The sequence below is a fragment of the Cervus elaphus genome, chromosome 1, assembly GCF_910594005.1.
Source record: "Cervus elaphus chromosome 1, mCerEla1.1, whole genome shotgun sequence".
Classification (NCBI taxonomy): domain Eukaryota; kingdom Metazoa; phylum Chordata; class Mammalia; order Artiodactyla; family Cervidae; genus Cervus; species Cervus elaphus.
In genome coordinates, this window is record NC_057815.1 from 73,361,967 (window position 1) to 73,387,182 (window position 25,216).

The following is a 25,216-nucleotide window of genomic DNA, read 5'->3' on the forward strand; positions in this document are numbered from 1 at the left end:
TCGAGTCCGACTCTTTGAGATCCCATGGACTGCAGCACACCAGGCCTCACTGTCCATCACCAATGCCCGGAGTTTACTCAAACTCATGTCCATTGGGTAGGAGATGCCATCCAACCATCTCATCCTGTCATCCCCTTCTCCTTCTACCTTCAATCTTTCCCAGCATTAGGGTCTTTTCCAGTGGGTTGACTCTATGTATCAGGTGGCCAAATTATTGTCGCTTTAGCTTCAGCATCAGTCCTTCCAAAGAATATTCATGACTGATATCCTTTAGGATTGACTGGTTTGAACTCCTTGCTGTCCAAGGGACTCTCAAGAGTCTTTTCCAACACAGTTCAAAAGTATCAATTCTTCTGCGCTTAGCTTTCTTTAAGTCCAACTCTCACATCCATACATGACTACACAGCTTTGACTAGACGGACCTTTGTCAGCAAAGTAATGTCTCTGCTTTTTAATATACTGTCTAGGTTGATCAAAGTTATTCTTCCAAGGAGCAAGTGTCTTTTATTTACATAGCTGCAGTCACAATCTATAGTGATTTTGGAGCCCAAGGAAATAATGTCTCTCACTGTTTCCATTGTCTCCCCATCTATTTGCCATGAAGTGATAGGACCAGATGCCATGATCTTAGTTTTCTGAATATTGAGTTTTAAGTCAACTTTTTCACTCCTCTTTCACTTTCATCAAGAGGCTTTAGTTCCTCTTTACTTTCTGCCATAAGGGTGGTGCCATCTGCATATCTGAGGTTATTGATACTTCTCCCAGCAGTCTTGATTCCAGCTTGTGCTCCATCCAGCCTGGCATTTCACATGATGTACTCTGCATATAAGTTAAATAAGCAGGGTGACAATAGATAGCTTTGACGTACTCGTTTCCCGATTTGGAACCAGTCTGTTGTTCCATGCCTGGTTCTATCTGTTGCTTCTTGACCTGCATACAGAGTTTGGGCGGCTATATTGCCCAAAACATCTTGCCTAACTAATGCCAGACACAAGACACAACCCAGAATATATCCAACACTCAATCTCATTTTCTTAGCCACTACTGTGAACTCTTAAGAGTATGATTTTAACCCTTAAAATATTAGGAATCATTAGCATGATGAGTTACTTGTTCACTGAGTTTCTACCATCACTGCATTTTCTAAACAGTGTAGTTAGAAATTTTTAATGAAAACATTAAACACTTAAAATCAGAATTCTAGAATCTACAGAAACTTTGAATATCTTGTTTAACTTTATAAATCAATACCAAAATCCCATTTTAATGTGCATTTGCTGTGGCAGGCATTCCCTTTGCTCTAAGTTATAATACCTTTGGGTAACATCTCTTGTTGGCAATATCCTGATTACTTCCTACTCAAGTAAAACTCTTCCCACATCATTTTCAAAGATCATTCTGTAGTTTCAAAGCATCCCTCTAAGTTTTGGCAAATTTAATGTGAGCTTAGGCTTTGTCTTTGTCTTTGAGCTTAGGCTTTGTCTCATATCTTTGTCTTTAGAAGGACCAGCAATATCCTTAGTAGCAGATTTAGTAATTGGGTACAATGTGTCAATTCATGTGATTAGATATTCAACATCTGGACACACACACACACTTTCTCATAGTCATTCATTTAGTAGCAAGTATTTATGGAACACCTATCATGTTCTAGGCATTGTTATAAATGCTAATGATGTAATAGTGAACAAAATTAATAACATTCCTCACCTTCAGACTTCACGAAGGGTACATACCAGAAGTAATCAAGGGAATTTTTGGAATGGAAAAGATAGAGTTTGTACAAGTGCTTGTAAGGTTAGAGCCAAAATAATTTTTGGAAACTATTAATTTAACTTCATTAATTTAAGTGACACTAATTTTACTGCAGGGCTGGCTAAAGCCTGGGAAATATGCATTGTGTTATTTTGTAAAATTTTGGAGTTGAAAAGAACCATAAACATGACCTAAACTCAACCTCCCTGCTCATATATAGGCTTCCTTTCTTAACATTCCTGCACTAGATCTGGGTTCTGACTCCTAGAGCAAATAAGAACAAGAAAATGTGACTAAGAAAGGAATTTAAATCATTATAGTGCTTCACAGTATGCATCAGCATTCCCATTTTACAAATTAAAAATAATAGATATTTAAAAAGATAAATGGCCAGCCAAAAACATATAGTTATTAAGTACAGGATCTGAAGTTGGAACACAGGGCTGTTTGTCTTGAAACCTGTGTTTCTAACCACTCTTCTCCCTTCTTTGTCAAGTCCTTCTAATTCAACAAGTTCAGTATCTCATGAAGAGACTATGCTGGATGACTTAGGAGATAAAATAGCATGTTTCCACAATCTCTGTCACAAGGATGTTCACAGTACAACATGGGCAATGGATACTTCATTAGATTGACCTGTTAGAACAATTTTTAAGAGAGGTGCTAGAGAATAGAGTTAAGGACATAATTAGTGCCAAGTAGAGAAAGTTAGGCTTGATTTCACAAAGATTATTTGAGATGGACATTGAGGATAAATAGAATGTTAACAAATAGATATAATAAGGCCATATCCTCTGTGGCCTTACCATGATAGTAAGTAAGAACTGACTTCTGTTCACCCACAAGATTTTTGTTATCTAAATCCTCTCTTTTCCAGCTCACAGTAGGCCAAAAAACAAACAAACAGTGTCTTTCAGGAGTAGCTCTCAACCAGGGACAAAGAGAAGTTGGTATAAAAATATCCCAGTTCTTTTATTCCTCAGGCAAGTTAACTTGGAGATGCAACTTCCACATGTACTCCAGAGTTTTCAACAGAATTAATCCATAGGTATAACATAATTCAGTACACTTAGTATTTTTTTCCTCTCCCTTCCCTGTTTTCTAAAATCCTATATTGGTGTTTGCTGGGATTACTGTAACCCTAGGAGCTAGTTGCATTTGAATCCTTGACTTGGGATCTGCCTCTGGGAAACCCTAAGACTCCTTCTCCATCAGTCTTGGCCTGAACACCAGAGTGGGTGGTTGTCAAGAGTTTGTAGAAGCCACTGTGAATTGCAGGGTCACCTAGGAAATTCACAAAGCCTGACACAGCCCAGAGAGTAGTTGTCAGAGATATGCCCTGAAGCGAACTGTGAATCTCAGCCTCCCAAGACTGATGGATTGTCCATGTCTTACACCTTCCAAATGTCACTTTAATGCCTTAATTGACACCTAACCTCAAATCTCTGAGATCAGTGATGGTGTTGTTGAGTTGATAACAAGGAATTCAGCATAATTTCATCACTTCTTTGTGCATCATTTCCCTACTTTCCACTGTTTTTTGATCATATTAACACTACCCTTGGTGAGGTTTCTCACCTTTTTTCTGTCTCTGTACCAATAAAAATTTTACCGAATCTTCAAAATTGTAGCTTTTGTCATTCCATTGCATGGAGATTTTGGATGGCTGGAAAAGATTTGGATGAAGATCAGCTGCTTTTGTTGAGAGTTAATAGAAGAAAGTACTAAATGAGGAAAAATTAGTGATTTATGGAATAAAAAACTGTAAGAAATTAGATATTTATTCAAATCCAAAAGATAACTACTGATTTTCCAAGTTAACTTGGAATCCTCCAGCAAATATTAAGGAATTAGTTTTTCTGATGAGATTACCATCAGAATTATCACTTTTCATTTCTAGTATACCTTACACCTTAGAATGGTTCCCATTTCCAAACTATTATCCTATGATGTACATCCATAAAATGGGACCGGGCAGTACTTGATAGAAAGGTTTTGACTTAGCACTTGGAGTTGAATGCTGGTTTGGTGACTTTCTTTGATGACTTGAAAACAAAACCATACTACTTCTCAAATAGTGATATTTTTCTTCTTTCCGTTTTGCTTGATTATGTTTATAACCAAGGTAACTGGCCAAAGATTTTCCCAAATTTTATTTGTCTGAAGTAAGTAAATTCAGTCTTTAGATATATGCTCATAGGTGCATGTGTATGTGTACCTAGAGTTTCTGTGTGCCTATGTGTATGCCAAAGGAAGAAAAACGTGAAGTTATTTCCTGGATTATGTCCTTCTGATTACTTATGAATAATAAAAATAATAACCAAACTAAACTAAATAATATATAAAGTAAAATTTTATTATAATAACATATAAAGCTCTGTGTCAAATTTGGTTATGCATATTCTCATTTAATCCTAACTATCACCTGAATGGGATTCCCAGGTGGCGCTGCTAGTAAAGAACCCACCTGCCAATGCAGGAGATCTAAGAGACTCAGGTTTGATCCCTGGGTTGGGAAGATCCCCTGGAGGAGGGCACAGCAACCCACTCCAGTAGTCTTGCCTGGAGAATCCCATGGACAGAGGAGCCTGGCAGGCTACCATCCATAGGGTCTCAGAGTTTGACACAGCCAACTCAACGGATATGAGCTTGAGCAAACTCCAGAAAATAGTGAAGGGCAGGGAAGTCTGGCAGTGTTGCGGTCCATAGGGTCTTAAACAGTGGGACATGGCTGAGTGACTAACACACACACACATGAACCTATAGCATGGATATTATCTCCACTCTTATAGAAAAAGTTAAATGTTAAATATCTTGTCTAGGAGCATAAACTGTTAACAGCTGGAGTCAAGATTTGAATCTAAGACTATTACATTCTGACTTTCAGTCAATAAAATATTATGCCACTAGGAGATACTTTATTTGTATTGTTAAGGTCTTTTAATACAATTTAGGAGTACTGCAAAGTCACAGGCACATCTGTCCTATGTGGACCAATTTGTGTCCACATGTCCAATTTGTCCTATGTGTTTGCAATTTTCTCTCCATTGCAAAATGTGAGTCTGTGTATCAGCCTCCTGATCACAGGCAATGAGCACCAGGCTTTGGTCAAACTCAAAGTATTTTCCCTATGGAGCTAGATTTCCATTTTTTAGGAAATAATATAAAAATATGTTGAAATTAATGAATATAATGGAACAACATTTCATACTTTTTATCACAAAGGCCATAATATCAAAAATTCTGTATCTCTTCATCGAAAGTACTTGAGGACTGCCAGAAAGTAACTACGGCACAGTTAACATCACAGCTTAAAAGTTCAGTTCAGTCACTCAGTCGTCACTGACTCTTTACAACCCGATGGACCCTATGTCAGACCTTCCTATTCATCACCAACTCCTGGAGTTTACTCAGACTCACGTCCATTGAGTCGATGATGCCATCCAACCATCTCATCTTCCGTCGTCCCCTTCTTCTCCTGCCTTCAATCATTCCCAATATCAGGGTCTTTCCCAGTGAGTCAGTTCTTTGCATCAGGTGGCCAAAGTATTGGAGTTTGAGCTTCAGCATCAGTCCTTCCAATGAATATTCAGGACTGATATCCTTTAGGATTGACTGCTTGGATCTCTTTGCAGTCCAAGAGACTCTCAAGAGTCTTCTCCAATGCCACAATACAAAAGCATCCATTCTTCAGTGCTCAGCTTTCTTTATAGTCCAACTCTCACATCCATACACGACTACTGGAAAAACCGTAGCTTTGACTAAATGGAACTGTGTTGACAAAGTAATGTCTCTGCTTTTTAATATGCTGCATATGTTGGTCATAACTTTTCTTTCAAGGGACAAGTGACCTTTAATTTCATGGCTGCAGTCACAGCCATTTATTTTTTGGAGCCCAAAAAATAAAGTATCTCGCTGTTTCCATTGTTTTCCCATATAACTGCCACGAAGTGATGGGACCAGAAGCCATGATCTTAGTTTTCTGAATGTTGAACTTTAAACCAACCTATTCACTCTTCTCTTTCACTTTCATCAAGAGGCTCTTTAGTTCTTCTTCACTTTCTGCCATAAGGGTGGTGTCATCTGCATATCTAAGGCTATTGATATGTCTCCCAGCAATCTTGATTCCAGCTTGTGCTTCCTCTTCTCATGATGTACTCTGCATATAAGTTAAATAGCAGGGTGACAATATACAGCCTTGACATTCTCCTTTCCCTATTTGAAACCAGTCTGTTCCATCTCCAGTTCTAACTGTTACATCCTGACCTGCATACAGATTTCTCAAGAGACAGGTCAGGTGGTCTGGTATTCACAGCTCTTTAAGAATTTTCCACAATTTGTGGTGACCCACACAGACAAAGATTTTGGCATAATCAACAAAGCAGAAGTAGATATTTTTCTGGAACTCTCTTGCTTTTTCAACGATCCAATGGATGTTAGCAATTTGATCTCTTGTTCCTCTGCCTTTTGTAGATCCAGATTGAACATCTGGAAGTTCACCGTTCATGTACTGTTGAAGCCTGGCTTGGAGAATTTTGAGTATTACTCTGCTAGCATGTGAGATGAGCGCAACTGTGTGATAGTCTGAGCATTCTTTAGCATTGCCTTCCTTTGGGATTGGAATGAACACACTGACTTTTTCCAGTCCTGTGGCCACTGCTGAGTTTTCCAAATGTGCTGGAATATTGAGTGTAGCACTTTCACAGCATCATCTTTCAGGATTTGAAAGAGCTCACCTGGAATTCCACCACCTCCACTAACTTTGTTCATACTGATGCTTCTTAAGGCCAACATGACCTCACATTTTCAGGATGTCTGGCTCTAGGTGAGTGATCATATCATCATGATTATCTGGGTCATGAAGATCTTTCTCGTATAGTTCTTCTTTGTATTCTCGCCACCTCTTCTGAATACCTTCTGCTGCTGTTTGGTCCATACCATTTCTGTCCTTTATTGAGCCCATCTTTGCATGAAATGTTCCCTTGTGATCTCTAATTTTCTTGAAGAGACCTCTAGTCTTTCCCATTCTATTGTTTTCCTCTATTTAGTTGCATTGATCACTGAGGAAACCTTTCTTATCTCTCCTTGCTATTCTCTGGAATTCTGCATTCAAATGGGTATCTCTTTCCTTTTCTTTGCCTTTCACGTCTCTTCTTTTCTAAGCTATGTGTGAGACCTCCTCAGACAACCATTTTGCCTTTTTGCATTTGTTTTCTTGGGGGATGGTCTTGAATCTCTGCCTCCTGTACAACAAGGTCACGAACCTCCATCCATGGTTCATCAGGCTCTCTGTCTATCAGATCTAATCCCTTGTATCTATTCTCACTTCCACTGTATAATCATAAGGGATTTGATGTAGGTCATACCTGAATGGTGTAGTGTTTTTCCCTACTTTGTTCAATTTAAGTCTGAATTTGGCAATAAGGAGTTTGTGATCTGAGCCTCAGTCAGCTCCTGGTCTTGTTTTTGCTGACTATATAGAGCGTATCCATCTTTGGCTTCAAAGAATATGATCAACCTGATTTTGGTGTTGATCATCTGATGATGTCCTCGTGTAGAGACTTCTCTTGTGTTGTTGGAAGAGGGTGTTTGCCATGACCAGTGTGTTCTCTTGGCAAAACTCTGTTAGCCTTTGCCCTGCTTCATTCTGTACTCCAAGGCCAAATTTGCTTGTTACTCCAGGTGTTTCTTGACCTCCTTCTTTTGCATTCCACTCCCTTATAATGGAAAGGACATCTTTTTTGGGTGTTCATTCCAGAAGGTCTTGTAGGTCTTTAAAGAACTGTTCAACTTCAGCTTCTTCAGCATTACTGGTTGGGGCATAGACTTGGATTACCATGATACTGAATGGTTTGCCTTGGAAATGAACGGAGATCATTTTGTTATTTTTGAGATGGCATCCAAGTACTGCATTTCAGACTCTTTTGTTGACTATGATGGCTACTCATAGTAGATTTCTTCTAAGGGATTCTTGCCCACAGTAGTAGATATAATAATCAACTGAGTTAAATTCACCCATTCCAGTCCATTTTAGTTCACTGATTCCTAAAATGTCGATGTTCACTCTTGCCATCTGTTTGATCACTTCCAATTTGCCTTGATTCATGGACCTAACTCTCCAGATTCCTATGCAATTGTGCTCTTTAAAGCATTGGACTTCACTTCTAACACCAGTCATATCCACAACTGGATGTTGTTTTTGCTTTTATTCCACCTCTTCAGTCTTTCTGGAGTTATTTCTCCATTTATCTCCAGTAGCATATTGGGCACCTACCAACCTGGGGAGTTCATCTTTTAGTGCCCTATCTTTTTGCCTTTTCATACTGTTCATGGGGTTCTCAAGGCAAGAATACTGAAGTGGTTTGCCATTCCCTTCTCCAGTGGACCACGTTTTATCAGAAGTCTCCACCATGACCCATCCATCTTTTCCTACATGTCATGGCTCATAGTTTCACTGAGTTAGACAAGGCTGTGGTCCATGTGATCAGATTGGTTAGTTTCCTGTGGTTGTGGTTTTCATTCTGTCTGCCCTCTTGGAGAAGGATAAGAGGCTTATGGAAGCTTCCCAATGGTAGAGACTGACTGAGGGGGAAACGGTCTTATTCTGAGGATCAGGGCTATGCTCAGTAAATCTTTAATCCAATTTTCTGCTGATGGGTAGGGCTGTGTTCCCTCCCTGTTAGTTACCTGGGTCCAAACTATGGTGTGGATGTAACTGGTAATAGAAGCAAAGTCCTATGTTGTAAAGAGCAATATTGCAAAGGAACCAGGAATGTTAGGTCCATGAATGAAGGCAAATTGGAAGCGGTCAAACAGGAGATGGCAAGAGTGAATGTCGACACTTTAGGAATCAGTGAACTAAAATGAACTGGAATGGGTGAATTTAACTCAGTTGATTATTATATCTACTACTGTGGGCAAGAATCCCTTAGAAGAAATCTACTATGAGTAGCCATCATAGTCAACAAAAGAGTCTGAAATGCAGTACTTGGATGCCATCTCAAAAATAACAAAATGATCTCCGTTCATTTCCAAGGCAAACCATTCAGTATCATGGTAATCCAAGTCTATGCCCCAACCAGTAATGCTGAAGAAGCTGAAGTTGAACAGTTCTTTAAAGACCTACAAGACCTTCTGGAATGAACACCCAAAAAAGATGTCCTTTCCATTATAAGGGAGTGGAATGCAAAAGAAGGAGGTCAAGAAACACCTGGAGTAACAAGCAAATTTGGCCTTGGAGTACAGAATGAAGCAGGGCAAAGGCTAACAGAGTTTTGCCAAGAGAACACACTGGTCATGGCAAACACCCTCTTCCAACAACACAAGAGAAGTCTCTACACGAGGACATCATCAGATGATCAACACCAAAATCAGGTTGATCATATTCTTTGAAGCCAAAGATGGATACGCTCTATATAGTCAGCAAAAACAAGACCAGGAGCTGACTGAGGCTCAGATCACAAACTCCTTATTGCCAAATTCAGACTTAAATTGAACAAAGTAGGGAAAAACACTACACCATTCAGGTATGACCTACATCAAATCCCTTATGATTATACAGTGGAAGTGAGAATAGATACAAGGGATTAGATCTGATAGACAGAGAGCCTGATGAACCATGGATGGAGGTTCGTGACCTTGTTGTACAGGAGGCAGAGATTCAAGACCATCCCCCAAGAAAACAAATGCAAAAAGGCAAAATGGTTGTCTGAGGAGGTCTCACACATAGCTTAGAAAAGAAGAGACGTGAAAGGCAAAGAAAAGGAAAGAGATACCCATTTGAATGCAGAATTCCAGAGAATAGCAAGGAGAGATAAGAAAGGTTTCCTCAGTGATCAATGCAACTAAATAGAGGAAAACAATAGAATGGGAAAGACTAGAGGTCTCTTCAAGAAAATTAGAGATCACAAGGGAACATTTCATGCAAAGATGGGCTCAATAAAGGACAGAAATGGTATGGACCAAACAGCAGCAGAAGGTATTCAGAAGAGGTGGCGAGAATACAAAGAAGAACTATACGAGAAAGATCTTCATGACCCAGATAATCATGATGATATGATCACTCACCTAGAGCCAGACATCCTGAAAATGTGAGGTCATGTTGGCCTTAAGAAGCATCAGTATGAACAAAGTTAGTGGAGGTGGTGGAATTCCAGGTGAGCTCTTTCAAATCCTGAAAGATGATGCTGTGAAAGTGCTACACTCAATATTCCAGCACATTTGGAAAACTCAGCAGTGGCCACAGGACTGGAAAAAGTCAGTGTGTTCATTCCAATCCCAAAGGAAGGCAATGCTAAAGAATGCTCAGACTATCACACAGTTGCGCTCATCTCACATGCTAGCAGAGTAATACTCAAAATTCTCCAAGCCAGGCTTCAACAGTACATGAACGGTGAACTTCCAGATGTTCAAGCTGGATTTAGAATAGGCAGAGGAACAAGAGATCAAATTGCTAACATATGTTGGATCATTGAAAGAGCAAGAGAGTTCCAGAAAAGCATCTACTTCTACTTTATTGACTATGCCAAGTTGGACTATAAAGAAAGCTGGGTGATGAAGAATTGATGCTTTTGAACTGTCGTGTTGGAGAAGACTCTTGAGAGTCCCTTGGACTTCAAAGAGTTCCAACCAGTTCATCCTAAAAGAAATCAGTCGTGAATATTCATTGGAAGGACTGATATTCAAGCTGAAACTCCAATCATTTGGCCGCCTGATATGAAGAGCTGACTCATTTGAAAAGACCTTGAAAAAAAAAAAGAAAAGACCTTGATGCTGGGAAAGATTGAAGGCAGGAAGAGAAGGGGACGACAGAGGATGAGATGGTTGGATGGCATCACCGACCCAATGGACATGGGTTTGAGTAAAGTCTGGGAGATGGTGATGGACAGGGAGGCCTGGCATGCTGCAGTCTATGGGGTAGCAAAAAGTCGGACATGACTGAGTGACTGATCTGAATAGAAGGGAACTGAAACTCTGGTGGAGGTAATTAAGATAATAACGACCTCCTTCCAAAGGTCCCATGTACTCACTGCTACACTCAGTGCCCCCAACCCTGCAGCAGGCCACCACCAACCCACGCCTCTGCCAGAGACTCCTGGACACTCACGGGCAAGTCTGGGTCAGTCTCTTGTAGTGTCTCTGCTTCTTTCTCCTGGTCCTGGTGCACACAAGGTTCTGTTTGTGCCCTCCAAGAGTCTGTTTCCCCAGTCCCGTGTGAGTTCTGGGAGCTGCGTGGTGGGGTTAATGGCGACCTTCTCCAAAAGGACTTAGGTCATACTCAAGTCTGCTGCACCCAGAGCCCCTGCCCCTGTGGCAGTCCACTGGTGACCCATACCTCCTCAGGAGACACTCAAACACAGTTCTGCTCAGTCTCTGTGGGGTCTCTGGGTCCTTGTGCACACAAGATTTGTTTGAACCCTCTGAGCGTCTCTGGCAGGAGTGGGGTTTGATTCTAAATGCCATCTCGCCCCTCCTACCATCTTGCTGGGACTTCTCCTTTGCCCTTGGACGTGGGGTATCATCTCCTCACATTTGCTCCAGCACCGCGCAGTCGCCGCAACTGAAAGATTCCCTGTGTCTAATATAAAAGTGACTGGAAATAAACAACAGCTCTGCAAAATCCTTATTTGAAGCCCTGACACACTATGACTTCTTCATGAGACTTCTAGTGAACAAGAATAAAGTAACCTTTTAAGCACATAATGAAACAAGGACATCCTTTGTGTTGCTGAATTTGATAACTATATGGTGAGAGACTGTCCCAAGTTCATAACATATGATCCTTAAAATAAAGTTTTAGAGCAAGATAGGGGAAGGGATTGGAAGCCAAAAGCTGGGAAAGATATTACCTCTGCAATGATCACATGTTGATACGTCAGAATTGAGTATGGCCTCTGTTGCAGCTAATATCTGCCCTCTATATAGTGATTTTTTTTTTGAGATCTGATCAATAAAGTCTGTTTCTGCTTGTTCTGTTTGGAATAGTTTCTATTTAAGTACACTTCTGTTTTATATATGGGCAGTGCAGTTTACAAAAAAGAAGTATTTTCTTTTATGATACTGGTAAACAAGTCATGGGGAAATTAAACCTTGGTTGCAGTGACTGGAAGTAATATATAAGTAAATGAAATGGGGTTACTCTAGTTATAGCAGAAAAGAAACAACAAATCAGTGGTCAGTGAAAAGTTGTTACATCAGTGGCTATTCTAAATAAGAAGCAAATGAGTTATTTGAATGGGACAATAACTGAGACCAAGTTTCATTTAACACTCAGTGAAGATGTGATAAAGATAGACTGTTGCAGTAAAGTTTTTCAGTGTTCATTTCTGGAAAATTTCTATGCATTCCAGAGTTTAATGGAACTGCACAGAGAACACCTGTTGAGAAAAGAAGTCTTAGTTTAACCATTTTATGTCCTTGATTAGAAACAGGTGCCAGAGTAATTGCATATTGACCACTTAGGAGAAAGAGGCACAAAAGTAGCAGAATTGAATGTTTTAATCTATACTGGATTTTTAGAGTTGAAAACACTGTGATAAACTAAACAGATTTTTATTTTTTAAGTTGCCTGGATTCTGTTTTTCTTCAATTTTCTAGACCTTTAGCAGGATAATATGTGATGTGACCATCTCATCTTTGCTCAACAGGCTCTTTGAATTACTTTAGTACACTTGAGTTTTATTTATATAAACCAGGACTGTAATAAAATGGAAGACAGATCTCTTATCATAAATTCTTGTCCTCTAAAGAGACAACATATTCTCCTTTTGCCAAAATATCTTGCCTCATGTTGGATTACTGGAAATTTCCAAAACATCTTGTGGTGTTTCTTATATTCATACATGCCTGGAATACTTTACACCTTTCATCAGACCATGAAGAACCAAGAGGAAGTGCTCTGAAATAGAACTTCCCTGTTTCAAATCTCAGTAAAGAACCCGCCGGCCAATGCAGGAGACGCAGGAGATGCAGGTTCGATCCCTGGGCTGGGAAGATTCCCTGGAGCAGGGTACCTCCAGTATTCTTACCTGGAGAATTCCCTGGACAGGGGAGACTAGTGGGCTACAGTCCATAGGGTCACAAAGAGTCGGAAATGACTGAAGTGACTTAGCTCGCACACACACAACCTGGTATCTGTGATAATTTAAGATATATGTCTTGCACACACACTATGTATGCACACCGTATATAGGTAATATATTGCACAATGGGTAGTTAATGATGTTAGCCTCCAATGGATAAATACAAATATGAATATCTATATCAAGATATCAACATGGTCATGTCTATATCAAGATATGTTTTTATATCCTATTCCCTCAAATCAGCACAAATCCTTATCTTGAATTAAATTAAACCTATTCTAGTTAAAATATAAATGTTTGCTTAGGAAATAGGTGCTGTGTGTAAGACCATAGGCAAGATTTTATGGAGGAGACAAGGAAGTGCAGTCATAGTTCCTTTCTCAAAAATTTGTGTGGTGTGTGTGCTCATACATTAAGTCCTGTCTGGCTCTTGGAGACCCCATGGACTGTAGCCCACCAGGCTCCTCTGTCTATGGGATTTTCCAGGCAAGAATACCAGAATGGGTTGCCATTTCCTTCTCCAGGGGATCTTCCCGACCCAAGGATCTAATCCTTGTCTCCTGCATTGGCAGGTGCATTCTTTACCGCTGAGCCACTTAGGAGGCCTAGTAGAACAGGTTAAAGTTATATAAAGTTGCAAATTGGTAACTAAGTAGAGATTCAAGAGCAAAATCTTAATTTTTTTCACAAGCCCATTTTACCAGTTATTTGCTTGATTGTTATTTTTTTTTGTCCAAAAACAAAGTACAACAAACAAAGATTTCTCAATATTTCCAGCACATTTTCTCTAGCAGTCTTACAGAGTTCCTTAGGATCAGGTATCAAAGACTGAGATCAGTCTGACAAGAGAATCCCATTAATCTAAATTCACAGTTCCCTACATATCAAGAAAGTATATGAACTTTTTAAAGAAAGAAATTGCATTTCTGAGTTGTTACAATTTAGGCAGCTGCAGTAGCCTCACGAGTTTTTGCTGTTTTTACATCGAGTGAGTGAAAGTCGCTCAGTTGTGTCCGACTCCCTGTGACCCCATAGACTGGAGCCTACCAGGCTCCTCAGTCCACAGAATTCTCCAGGCAAGAATACTGGAGTGGGTTGCCATTCTCTTCTCCAGGGCATCTTTCCAACCCAGGGATCAAACCCAGGTCTCTCGCGTTGCAGGCAAATTCTTTACCATCTGAGCCACCAGGAAAGCCCCTGTTTTAACACTGACCTCTTCCATCTCTTCTCCATATTGCAGGTATTGTGTATTTTGGAAAAGCTGATGTGATCATCTCCCATCCTTACTTAAAGCAATAGAGAGCCTTTTCTTTGGGCTTTCTTAGGATAAAGACACAGACCTCTCTTGAGAGGATCTGCTGTGGGCTGGCCCTGATTATCTCTCCAGGTTAATCTCTAGGAAACAATCCCAGTCTCTGAACAGAGGCCTCGCTGCCTTTGAATTTCTCCTAATCACTGCACTCTTTGCCCTGGGGCTTTTGTTCAGCCTCTACCCAGATCTCTTTTCTCTATCCCTACCCCCTACCGACTTTTTTGTAATTAGCACATTTTCTTTCTCCCCGCCACAGCTCTGTTTCCTCAGAAATATATTTCTTCTTCATTGCATTTACCACAATTGTAAGGTTACTTTATTTGTGTAATTATTGATTTTTCTATGCTCTGTGCAGGATAGTAAGCTGTATAATGAGAGAGACTGTCTACTTTGCTCAAGTTATTATATCCCAGTGCCTCACACTATGTAAGGAATAAAGCAAGTGCTTAATACCTTTCGGTGGACTGTTATAAGGATTTGTAGAAACCAAAAAAGTATGTACCTCATATTATATAATTCAGCCATGGCTAGAAAAGATAAGTGAATATGAGCTCATAAGGCTGAATTATTAGTTGATGAAGAGAATTGAAAGACTGGAAGTCTTTTCACACAGGTGGTTTGAGCTCTTAACTGCTAGGAAGTTGATAGGTAAGGAGAAGTTTCAAAAATGCTTGCATACTAGACATCAGAAAATATAATTTTTCTCACCTTACAATTAGCATATTTTTTTGTGTAAGTTCTTGTTGAATTTATAGCCTTAAGGATATGGTCACAGTCAATTTGGGCTGCTATAATGAATTACTATAAATGAGTGGCTTAAGCAACAAACATTTATTTCTCACAGTTCTGGAAGTTGGAAGTCTCAGATCTAGGCACCAGCAGATTGGGTACCTCTGGGAGGACACTTTTTTTTTTTTTTTCGGTTTGCAAATTTGGCCTGTCTGCTCATTTCATCCTCATGAGGGGGCTGGGGAACAGGGGAGGGAGAGAGAGAGAATTGATCTTCATTTAAGGGCACTAATCCACTCATCCACTAATCCACTTGGGGCTTCCCTGGTGGCTTAGAGGGAGACCAGGTTCGATCCCTGGGTCAGGAAGATCCCTTGGAGAAGGAAATAGCAACCCACTCCAGTATTCTTGCCTAGAGAATCCCATGGATGGAGGAACCTAGAAGGCTACAGTCCACAGGGTCACAAAGAGTCAGACAGGACTGAGCAACTTCACTTCACTTCTTCTTCCCTTCAGTCCACTCATGAGTGTCCCACCCTCATGGCCTAATTACCTCCCAAAGGCCCTACCTCCAAATACTATCAGACTGGGGATTCAGGCTTCTACATATGGATTTTAGAGGGATACAAACATTCAGTACATAGCAGATACAGTATATTCATTATGGGGAAAGGCATCTGTTATCATGTTTATTAAGTAAAATGCTACATAACAGTTACAGTTATAAACCATAGGAAGATGATTTTTCCTTCTACCTTAGTGAAAATTAATTTAGCCAGAATCACTAGTCTAGCTTTAATTAACTCAACTTCATGGCAAAGGACCATGAAGTCCTTAAATTCATTAAAATGAGAAACCAGAGAAATATTCGATCCTTCTAAAATATATTTACAAATAGAATCTATTTTAAAATAAATCAAAAAACCTAAATATTGTCAAAATCTTGATATGTAATGAAAATGATCTGTTAAATAATTTGGAGTTAATTAAAGTTAAATTTGTGGGGTTTTTTATTGTAAAATATCACTGTCTTTAAGGTAGTAAGCTTCACTGAATGAATCTTAAGGTGGGAATAGTGTAAACTGCATTTAATAAATTCATCTGAGCATACCATTCTTTTTCACAGACATCTCCCAAAGAATATACTTGAGAACACTACAGTGGGATACTTTCCATCTCTGTAATGCTACATTTCATGTCTTAGATGTATGCTATTATGAATACGCCTAGAGAAGGGGAAGGAAGAGAGAGAAACCCTTTAAAAGCAAAGTGACGATATCACACTTAGACAAATGGGAAACATCTTTCAAATTTAGAATTAGATGGAAAATGACACTCTAAACACTTCTCTTCCACTCACTCAACTCTGAAGTTGAGATTTACTCTTTTATGTAATGTACACACACCGATCTATAAAACCAGCCCTAAAGCTTGCTACCTGAATATGTATGGCCCAGTGCTAATGCTATTTTCATGACTCTGAGAGGAATCTAAATGTTTCCTTCCTTGCTCAATTGCACACTGAATACCTAGTTTCAACAGATAATTTTTAAATTTTAAATTCTGAGATAATTAAGTAGAACTATTTTCAAGGTCCCTTGCTCAAGCGTCAAACTGTATTAATTATATAAGATGCTTTGCCAAGAAGTGTGGCCAGTTTAAATTCATATTGCCAAACAAATCTGAAAGAACACATTCATTAAATTCTTCCATTATGTTCTTGTCATTGCTATTGGTATGAATGTTCTGACCTTTGAAAATGAACAATTCAGAAATTAAACATTTTAAAAAGCAGTATTAAACTGTGATTGAGGATCCTGTGGAGTTGTTTTGATATTATTGACTTTTGAAATAACTGGTAGTTATCAAGTTCATCCAGACTTTCTCTCAATAAAAATAAATAAAGAAATTCCAAAGGAGCTGTAAGGCAGACATATGAGCACTGTTATTGAAATTTCAAATATGGAGTCAGGAATCTTTCTAAGTCCCTCAGTGGAATAATAGCAAAACAGGTTCTGAACTGTGAATCATAAAATCTAATCAGATGTCAAACATCAGATTTTTGTTTGTTTCTTTGTTTTTTTTAATCAATCATGTTCTGTTATTTCAAATTCCTATTTACCAAATATCTACATGCAGGAGGTAAATGCTCAATTAACTTCTGGGTAAATAGTACTTTTATTCAAAGATTCATAGTAATTTTGGTATGAAAAGTGAAAGTGAAAGTGAAGTCGCTCAGTCCTGTCCGACTCTTTGTGACTCCATGGACAGTAGCCTGCAACAGGCTCCTCCGTCCATGGGATTTTCTAGGCTAGAGTACTGGAGTGGGTTGCCATTTCCTTCTCCAGGGAATCTTCCCAACCCAGGGATCAAACACAGGTCTCCCTCATTGTAGACAGACGCTTTACCGTCTGAGCCACCAGGGAAGTCAATTTTGGTATATTAACATATAAAAAACTGACAAATAATGTAAATGTTTACACAGAATAATTAACAAGTGATGACATCACAGAAGAAATGTTATATGTGGATATCAAAGAAGACTCCTAAGCATGTTATTATGCTCAGTTGTGTCTGACTCTTACCAGCCCCATGGACTGTAGCCTGCCAGGCTCCTTGGTCCATGGAATTTTCCAGGCAAGAATACTGGAGTGGGTTGCCATTCCCTGCTCTGGGGATCTTCCCAACCCAGGTATCAAATCTGTGTCTCTTGTGTCTCCTGCATTGGCAGGTGGATTCTTTACTATTAGAGCCAGCTGGGAAGCCCAAGCATGTTGTTATAGTTGATCTTAAAACATGAGCAGGGCTTTACAAGTGTAAAAGGATGGTGACGAGGTTGAGGTGGTAGTGGATGAATCATAGGACTGCCAGATTTCACAAGTATGAATATAGGATGCATTTTGACTTCTTTAGTTTATTCAGTATTCCAAATTGAGAGAAAGCGGTACATACATATGATTGATTGACACTCCAGTCCAGTCCAGTTCAGTCGCTCAGTTGTGTCCAACTCCTTGCGACCCCATGAATTGCAGAACGCCAGGCCTCCCTGTCCATCACCAGCTCCCGGAGCTTACTCAAACCCATGTCCATCAAGTCAGTGATGCCATCCAGCCATCTCATCCTCTGTCGTCCCCTTCTCCTCCTGCCCCCAATCCCTCCCAGCATCAGGGTCTTTTCCAATGAGTCAACTCTTCGCATGAGGTGGCCAAAGTACTGGAGTTTCAGCTTCAGCATCAGTCCTTCCAATGAAGTCCTTCCAATGATCTCCTTTAGGACGGACTGGTTGGATCTCCTTGCAGTCCAAAGGACTCTCAAGAGTCTTCTCCAACACCACAGTTCAAAAGCATCAATTCTTCAGCACTCAGCTGTCTTCACAATCCAACTCTCACATCCATACATGACCACTGGAAAAACCATAGCCTTGACCAGACGGACCTTTGCTGGCAAAGTAATGTCTCTGCTTTTTAATATGATTGACACTAACTTGTGTATTTAAGGGATAATCCAGAGTCAGTACATTCTTGAGTTTATCAGTGATGTCGAATGCCTAGTTACCTATAATAGAGTGAAATGAAAATCAGTAGGACTCAGATTAGAAAAATTAGAAGTTTGGAACAACCATGATGGAGAATAGCAAAAATTACTGACTAGTACCTACCAGAAGTTCCTCACAGAATTGAATTTTCAGCAAATTGGAAACTTTCTCTCTATATTATTTCAATTATTTGTATACTTGATACAGTGTAAGAATGCACACACAGATATGCAGTTTACATAGATGCTTCTTACATGTTTTGTTATGTTTTATATAGATCTAATTTTATTTTATTATGATATTAATACATATGTAATATAGGGACAATTAAAGTATATAATACATCACATCAATATGCAGAAATAACAGTTTGCTATTATATATTACTTATGAATATATAGTGTGTGTGCATGCTCAGTCACTTCAGTAGTATCTGACTCTTTGTGACCCCACAGACTGTAGCCCACCAGGCTCCTCTATCCTTGGGATTCTCCAGGCAAGAATGCTGGAGTGGGTTGCCATGCCCTCCTTCAGGGGATCTTCCTGACCGAGAGATCGAACCCTCGTCTCCTACATTGGAGGCAGATTCTTTACCTCTGAGTCACCAGGGAAGCCCTATGACTATATAGATTTATGGGTAAATGCTATGTATATGTATATATAGCTGTAGGTAGTATTCTGATTAAGATTTTGTATGCTGCTTCTTGCATTTAGTATCACTGAGAGTGTTTTATTTCACTAAAGTAATCTGCAAATATCATTTTCAATAGTTACATAGCATAATATTGTTTGTATTGATTATTACTTAGGCAATTTCCCATTGTTTAAGGTTTAGAATGCTTTTTCAACTGTGCAGTGTTATAAATAACACTGCTGTAAGAATTCTTTAACATAGAATTATTGTCTACATTTTTTATATATTCTTAGGATGAATTTCAAAACACAATTAGTTGGTTAAAGCATATGTCTATTGGATCTTGGGATTTATTTAGCTAAATTGCTTTCTAGAAAAATTTTATGAATTTAACTGGTTAGAGAATATTTGCTTCACTATAAATTTACAAACATTCAATACTTAAAAATAAATTCTTGACTCTTGGTATTTGCATTTCTTTGTTAGCTAAGAAGTTTTATGTTAGAGGAGCCACATGTGTTTCTAATTCTATGAGTTACTTGCTTATGTCTCTTCCTAGGTTTCTTTCAGGCTATTTGGTTTTATTTTCTTAAAGATTTGCAACATATATTAATACATTAATGTTTTTTAATCCAGGTAAATTTCCAAGTTTTTCATTCATTTTTGTAATAATAAGACGTATGATATGTAGTAACTTTGATGTTTTATGGTGGTGGTGGTGGTGATTTAGTTGCTCCATCATGTCCGACTCTTTGTGACCCCATGGACTGACTGTAGGCCGCCAGGCTCCTCTGTCCATGGGATTTCCAAGGCAAGAACACTGGAATGAGTTGCAGTTTCCTGTCCAGGGGATCTTCCTGACCCAGGGATTGAACCTGGATCCCCAGCACTCAGGCAGTCTCCTGCATTACAGGCGGATTCTTTCCTGATTGAGCCACTCGGGAAGCCCTTATGTAGCCATACATTTAAATATTTTATTTTTTCGTTGTTCTTGTGCACAGAATGGATTTCTCTAGCCAAAAAGTAGGTGGATATTCATCTAAAACTTCTAGTGTTTCACTTCATCTCTAAAAAAAAAAGCTCTGAGCCATCTGAAATATATTTTGGTGTAAAATCTGAGGTAAGGATGTAACAATGTACCAGTTTAGGGTAGCCAACTCATCCATCACAATTAATTGACTCACAAGATTATCCCCTGCCCCTTCAATTGTATTATTTTTTAATGCATCAATTCGAGACAAATATGAATATTGACACATAATCTGTTTTGAGACAATCTCTTCTGTTCCCTTCATTTTACTGTTAATTCTTGAGCCAGTCCCACGTTTAATAAAGTTATCCAGCCTGCGCAATATGAGGTGGTGAACAGGCTGCCACTCTCAACCCTTCTCCTTGATACCACTATACTTGTATTTCCAAACTCATCTCACTGTTTCCAAACTCAGTTCATGTTAATTTATAAGGAAATCTAATGTTGATTTTTTATTTGACTGTGCTAGGTCCTAGTTTCAGCATGTGGGATCTAATTCCCTGATCAGGGATGGAACCTGGGCCCCCCATATTGAGATCTTAGCGGCTGGACCACCAGTGAAATCCCCAAACAACCATTAAATAGTTCTGCCATCTTCTTTTGTCAAAAGAATTCTACTGAGATGCATTCAGGACTGTAAATTAGCCTGGTAAAGAACTAAGTTTTGAACCCATGATCTCTTTCAGGAATGTATAATAGCAACAACTAACACTTATTAGATATTTATTTGATACTATTATCTGAAGTCATTCCCACTCACTAACTCATTTAAAGCACATACCCTTACTTCTTTGCTGATTTGATTGAATTGCTGGGCTTTGAACACCTTTTCTATGAAAGTATCCACATTTGACTTTCCAGTTATGCATCCTCCTGAACTCTATAAAATGTATCTGTTTCCTACTTAACATTTGTTCCCGGATGTCTCCTCAGCATTTAAGACTTGAAACTGGACTTCACTGCTACCTTTCCATCTCAGTTAATGGTTCCAAGTAAAAACCTTATTTTATCAATTAACTCTTCTCTTTCTCTCATACTCCACATGTAATTCATCATACACTCTGTTTCCATAGTATATCCCCAAATATATCCAATGATACCTCTACTCTCAAAACATATCCAAAATACTTAGGTCCTAAATCCAGATATGTTTTTTGCCTGATGTATTTCTCAGCATTTCCATTACTTTTACATTGATCCAACACATCTCTACTTGGGTTGCTGCAGTAGCCTCCTTGGGAGTTTCTTTGCTCTTCTGACCCTTGTTCCACTAATGTCTTTTCCCAGTACAGTAACCAGAATAAAGACAGTCTTTACAGTAATCTAAAAGGCTATACTCTGGAGAAGGAAATGGCAACCCACTCCATTACTCTTGCCTGGAAAATCCCATGGACAGAGGAACCTGGTAGGCTACAGTCCATGGGGCTGCAAAAAGTCAGACACGACTGAGCAACTTCACTTCACTCACTTAAAAGGCTGTATTAGGATTTAATTTACTTATTTAGTTTCCTTGTGTTTTATTTTCTGCTTTTCTCCCAAGAATGTATGATCCCCCAAAGCAGGGACCTGTGTCTGTTTCATACATGGTGGCTCAGACAGTAAAGAATTTGCCTGCAAAGCAGGAGACCCAGGTTCAATCCCTGGATTGGGAAGATACCCTAGAGAAGGGAATGGCTATTCACTGCAGTATTCTTGCCTGGAGAATTCCATAGACAGAGGAGACTGTCAAGCTACAGCCCATGGCATTGCAGAGTCAGACACGACTGAGTGACTAATACTTTTCACTTTCATGTCTAAGCACCCAAAATAGTATATTCTTGACACAAAATAGTTTCTCAAAAAATATCTTTTCATAAATTCATAGAACAGTAATGCCATTTGATAAGCCACATGCTATTATCATTTCTACTTTTCAGATAAGAAGAAGAAATCACATCAAGATAAAGTAACCCAAGAATACTTATGAGCAATTGCCAGAGCCAGAATTTGAGCCTAGAACTGCTTCTAGGATCTGAAGTTTTAATCTATAGCCTGGGTGTTGCAATCAACCACTATATTTTTTCAGTTGAAAAGTGAAAGTGTTATTTGTTCAGTTGTGTCCAACTCTTTGTGACCCCATGGACTGTATCCTGCCAGGCTCCTCTGTCCATGGAATTCTCCAGGCAAAAATACTGGAGTGGGCTGCCATTTCCTTTTTCAGGGGACTTTCTGCCCCAGAGATCGAACTTGGGACTCCTGCGCTGGAGGCAGATTCTTTACCATCTGAGCCGCCAGGGAAGCCCACTTCAGATTGTGGCTAATATTGCACTGTCTCACAGTCCTGGGTGTTCACTGGGAGGACTGATGTTGAAGCTGAAACTCCAGTACTTTGGCCACCTGATGCGAAGAGCTGACTCATTTGAAAAGACCCTGATACTGGGAAAGATTGAGGGCAGGAGAAGAAGGGGACGACAGAGGATGAGATGGTTGGATGGCATCACCGACTCAATAGACATGAGTTTGAGTAAACTCCAGGAGTTGGTGATGGACAGGAAGGCCTCATGTGCTGCAGTTCATGGGGTCGCAGAGAGTCGGACACAACTGAGTGACTGAACTGAACTGAACACCCCTTGGAAATTAGCCATTACATCTCCCTTGCTTTGGCCAATAAAATGTAAGCAGAAGTGGTGAAAGAATCTGTTGAACAATTTTCATCTTCCATTTTTCCAAAATCATGGTGCAGAGACACCAATACTTGGGTCCCATATGGAATAGATTGCCGTTCCAGCTGACCAAGGACATGAAACAAACCAAGGTTATTTAGGGGAATTACTTATCACCACAATATAATCTATTCAGAATAATACAGGCATTTATAATTTTCTTCATATAAATTCACACAATGATATTCCTAGGCAACAGTTATGCATTTATGTGTGTGAAGTGTATTTTATTTTGTTAGCTTTCAGGATGGTATAATTTTGACTTTAGAATGTTTGGTTAAAATAGTTTTTTAATATATTTCAGATACTGTGTTTCAAGTGTAGTAAAGCATCTGTTTTTTTAATATTAATCTAAACTATAACTACTGTTCTTAAGATAAATTCAATCTAAGACATTATACCTAACTTCTCTTTCCTTTATATGTATGTGTGTGTATGTGTGTGTATAATTCTGACACTTGTAAGTAATGCTAATTTTTTTCATTTCCAATAGTAATTTATCTTATTTCTTTCTCATGCTTTATTACTTTGGACAGGATTTCCAGATAATGTTAAAAAATAATGATGCCTTTGTCTTGTTCCTGATTTTAAAGAGTAGGACTAGTTTTTCACCATAAGTGTGATGTTGGCACTTAGTTTAAAAAATTCTTTATGTCAAGGAAGTAAGTTTCTATTCTGACGTTTCTACATTTCTTTTCGTTTTTACCCAGAAGTGATTATTAAATAGCTTCAAATGCCTTTTTTTGTTACTTATTGAAATGAGAACATGATATTCACTTTAGTCAGTGGGATTGCTAGTAATAAATTGATTCCCAAGTGTGATGATGGTATTTTTGAAGTCACTTTAGTTCAGTTGCTCAGTTGTGTCCGACTCTTTGCAACTCCATGGACTGCAGCACGCCAGGCTTCCCTGTCCATCACCAACTCCTGGAGCTTACTCAAACTCACATCCATCAAGTCAGTGATGCCATCCGACCATCTCATTCTCTGTCGTCCCCTTCTCCTCCCGCCTTCAATCTTTCCCAGCATCAGAGTCTTTTCCAGTGAGTCAGTTCTTCAGATCAGGTGGCCAAAGTATTGTAGTTTCAACTTCAACATCAGTCCTTCCAATGAATATTCAGAACTGATTTCCTTTAGGATTGACTGGTTGGAATTCCTTGCAGTCCAAGGGATTCTCAAGAGTCTTCTCCAACACCACAGTTCAAAACCATCAATTCTTCACGCTCAGCTTTCTTTATAGTCCAATTCTCACATCCATACAGGGCTACTGGAAAAACCATAGCTTTGACTAGACGGACTTTTGTTGGCAAAGTAATGTCTCTGCTTTTTAAAATGCTGTCTAGGTTGGTCATAGCTTTTCTTCCAAGAAGCAAGTATCTTTTAATTTCATGGCTACAGTCACCATCTGCGGTGATTTTGGAGCCCCCCAAAATAAAGTCTGTCACTCTTTCCATTGTTTTCCCATATATTTGCCATGAAGTGATGGGACCAGATGCCATGATCTTCGTTTTTTGAATGTTGAGTTTTAAGCCAACTTTTTCACTCTCCTCTTTCACTTTCATCAAGAGGCTCTTTAGTTCTTCTTCGCTTTCTGCCATAGGGGTGATGTCATCTGCATATCTGAGGTTATTGATATTTCTCCCAGCAATCATGATTCCAGCTTGTGCTTCATCCAGCCTGGCATTTCACATGATGTACTCTGCAAATAAGTTAAAGAAGCAGGGTGACGGTATACAGTCTTGACGTACTCGTTTCCCGATTTGGAACCAGTCTGTTGTTCCATGTTCAGTTCTAACTGTTGCTTCTTGACCTGCATACAGATTTCTCAGGAGGCAGGTCAAGTGGTCTTTCTAAATGACCCCATCTCTGTAGGTTTATTTTCCTGAAGACTTTCCACCTTTAAGATGAGGCTTATAGCCTCAGAGAATAAGAATATGAATATTGCCTCTGGAAGGAGAATATATTAAAGTAGTGACTTCCAGACCATATGGGAAAATGAAAGCCCTGTCTGTTGGAAAGATGGGTTTCTGGGAAGAGTGATGAACATGGTAGTTTCTGGGGATTAGAGAGCACAGGCTGCTGTCCATGCAATTCTTAGTGTTCTGTCTGCACAGAATAAACTAGGCATGGGGAATAAAAACTTTCTAAATTTTTAAAGCTGAATATGTTCTTAGAATAAAAAATTTTTACTCATATAAGTTAAGGCAGAGGTTGAAAGCTTCTGAATGATGACTACTGAATACTTGTGGTGTAGGGGCTGGATAATTTTTAGAAATTTTTGACACATTATTTGGAAGACATATGTTTAGTGAAGTATTCAGAAATCTTTGGTTGAAGTAATAGAAATTCAACTTAATTTCTGCAAATGTAATATTTATTGGTTACACTCATCCTCTTTATGGTTTGATATGGGGAGCTAATAAATCTATAAATAA